A 3,664-nucleotide genomic window follows, 5' to 3' on the forward strand; every position below is an offset into this window, starting at 1 on the left:
GAAACTCCAAACACAACTCTGCAATGCCTATAAATTAATTTCTCTTCATTGCATGGGAAAAAAAATCTGAGAAAATCTCTATCTTTAGATGCGACGGATAACATTAAAAAAGCCTTTTCAATATCGGCACTAATACCAATCGGATACATTCTAAAACGATCTATAATATCAGGTATTAATTCAATAAGATTTATTCCTTTACACAAACATTCGTTCAAAGAGAGTCTCCCTTTCTCAGATGCAGAAGCGTCAAAAACAGGACGAATTTTCGTGGTTTCACTTCCTAATTTGATTACAGGCCTATGCGGCAAATAATGACATTCATTATTCAATTCGTTTTCTGGTACGCGTTCAATAATATTCAACCTTTCCCATTCTTTGAACACATTTTGATAATCATCGAAAAATTTACTACATCTGAGTTTATAGATCATCTTTTGATACCTTTTCCAGGATAATTCTTTATTATCGGTTAAATGTGTCGTATCACATTTCCACGGAAGTTCTACTTCATATCTTCCATTTGGAAGAATTTTCATTTTGTTCTCAAATTCAGATAAATTAAAACTTTCATTCATTTTAACAGTTTCGTTTGGAGCGCATATTCCTATTTTTTCAAGTTCCCATAACTCATTCAGAGGAATTCTCCTGACATGCATTGAAAATGTTTTCAAAATATTATCCTTTTCACCCGAATTTCGTTTGCCAAATACCGTCCACCCAAGTTTCGTTTCGACAGCCGTTACCCCGGACTGTAATTCAATAGAATTTCCCGTCAATAACTTTCCTATAACATCTGCTCCGATTAAAAGGTTAATTTCAATTTCCTTTCGCAATGGATCCGAAAATTCGATTTCTTTTTCTTTTAATTCATTCAAAATCTCTTTATCCTTAACCTTAGGAATAAAACCGCAAATCTTTTTTTCCGATAATGCCTCAAAACTACATGCGAATGTTCCTTTTAAATTGCTGACCTCGACCGAAAACACTTCATGTTGTTTAGGTTTCGTTTCGTCCCCCCCAAACAGTGCATGTATAACTGTCTCCTCCCGAAGTGGAGATGCTTTAAGCTGACTCATCATATTTTCACTAACGTAGCTACTTTGGCTTCCACTATCAATTATGCAGCGAATAATTTTCTCGCGACCTTGACACCGAATTCGAACGCAAAGCGTTTGCAAAAATACAGTTTCGCTTCTGCTACAGTTAGAAAGAGAACTCTCTTTTGAAACATTTATCTGATCATTATTTTTTAGCTTTTGATTACACATTACATCAAAATGATTACAACTTTTGCAAATAGAACAACTTAACTTACCTTTGAAAGGACAAAATTTACTAATATGACTCGCTCTTTTCAGACAAGAAAAACAAGCACCTTTTTTCAACAACAATTGTTGTTTTTCAGCTAAAGTCATTTTTTTTGCAGAGTAACATTTTTCACTAAAATGTTTCTTTTCACAAAAATTACAGTTCGGAACACTCTTACCTGAATTCTCAAGACTTACTAGAGCTGATGCTGTTACGGGATCATTTTGCTTTACCTGTTCGTGGTTATAATCTTTCTTTCGATGGTTCTGTTGGGAAGCGAAACCAGTTCTTGCGAGGAGAACCATCTCTTCCCCCTTAACTTCCTGTTTTAAGAAATTCATTAAATATTTCAAAGATCGATTCCCTTTAGTTTCAATGGAGTCGTGATTTCTGCTTCTTTCCCATGCCATCAGTACTTCTTCTGGTAAGCAACTTTCCACTAAGGGGGTCAAAAAATCCCCATATTTTTCTTGGGTTCTTCCCAAACTTTCCAACGCTCGCAATTTTCCTTCTAGTTCATCATACAGGGAGGGTAGATCCGTTTTTGCTCTTCCGGTTACAGCGTTCTTCATCACTAGGCTTAACAAGTCTCTCACATAGATTTGCACAAGTAAATCTTCGCGTCCAAAGCGCTCTTTTAGTTGTTCGATGGCTTTAGGATAATTAGCTGCCGTTGCCGGGAAGCTAAGGACTAGGCGTTCTGCTTTCGATTTGGGTTCCATGGCCTGCAATAAATACTGCATTTTATCTTCATCGGCGATACTTTTGTCATCGTGGATTTTCTGGAACTGACTCCAAAAAGTCAGGTAATCTTTAGCTTCACCACTGAATTTTTTAAGCTCAATTTTAGGCAATTTAAATTTCCTAGATTCGGAATTATTTGAAGGAGAAGAGGCTTGTATTTCCGCATCTATTTGAGCACACTGTTCTAGAAACTTATCTCGATAATTCTCCGCTTCTTGAAAATCATCACTAAATAATTTTTCTCCATCTTCAGTCTGCAGAATTTGCTGCGATATAGCACTCTGGCATACGTCAAGTCTCTGGAATTTATCACAAAGTTGACACTTCAAAATCGAAAGTATTTTCAAATCTCTTACTTCTTTAGTTAATTCACTTTCGGTTTTCCTTGAGGTTTGCGAAAACGCAATTCTAAGTCCTTTTCTTTGAGCCTTTAAAGCGATCAAATCCATCTTCAAAGTATATTCAAAATCGAAATTCAATAACAAAAGTTCAATCGGAAAATTCTAATTCAAAGCACCCGGTCCCGCCGAGGGTACCACTATGTTACGAAGAACACAGAAAATATATAAATCAAATATATTTAAAACAGTTCGTTCAGTTGCGGGCCTGCCTCTACCCGAGGCTGGGTGCATTATGAATAAAGACAAAAAAATTCTTAATAAATCATTCTTTATTTCCATCAAAACAGTATCACTCTTCCGAGCTCAGCTTTCGTTCGTCCACACGTAAAACATTCGAAAAACTCAGCACGCAGGCTGACGTCACAAGCAGCAGCGCCTCGCGCCGGTTATTACTTCAGTTCATTTCACAACAGTAACATACTGTAAGATCTGTCTTTGTTATTCGACATAAACTAAATTAGATCCTACAATGAACCTCGCGAATTCTCGCATAGGCGTGAATAAATTACCAAGCACAGAAGAAAGGTGAAAATAACCCTTTATTTAAGTCCTTTACAGTGGCACTGTCAACTTGCGGCGAAACTGAAACTTAGAATATAATTCAAGTCAAATCTAAAATAGTCAACTCAACGAAGACCTAACAGGCATGACGATAAACCGGAATGGCCAAGATGCCTACTAGCGTAACAGCGAGATAACAACAAAACGCGCTCTGGTTAGAGAAAACAGGCTCTGGTTAGAGAAACGTGCTCTGGTTAGAGAAAACAGGTTAGAAAAACTCAGAGATTGACCCGTTTAAATACTTACTCCACTTTATTTACATCCTGGAGAGAAAATGTGAGAGGAAGTTGAGGAGTTCAGGAAAGGTATCAAACTTAAAATAAATTTGTTATGCAAAATAAGGGAAACCCTACAATACAATACAAGCTAAATAAATGCATTCCTCTTATTTATAAGTAAAATGAAGCTATTGGTTATAAATAATCACTTTATAAATAAAAATTAAATCGTTCCTTGGAAGCTGCTGCTGAAATGGATGTTTTATTAGCACTTTTGCTGCCGCCAAGAAACATCAATAATGCATTTTTTTCTTTTTTCTTTTTCACATAGCACAAAAAGGGAGAGAGTCTCGTGAGAATTTTAAGCTAAGTGCTTAATGTGTAATTTAAGCTAAGTGCTAAATGCTTAATGTGAGTTGATGTACAAGT

Source organism: Stegodyphus dumicola, chromosome 5 (assembly GCF_044657685.1).
Source record: "Stegodyphus dumicola isolate Sdum_Otavi_A_Nest chromosome 5, ASM4465768v1".
NCBI classification, from domain to species: domain Eukaryota; kingdom Metazoa; phylum Arthropoda; class Arachnida; order Araneae; family Eresidae; genus Stegodyphus; species Stegodyphus dumicola.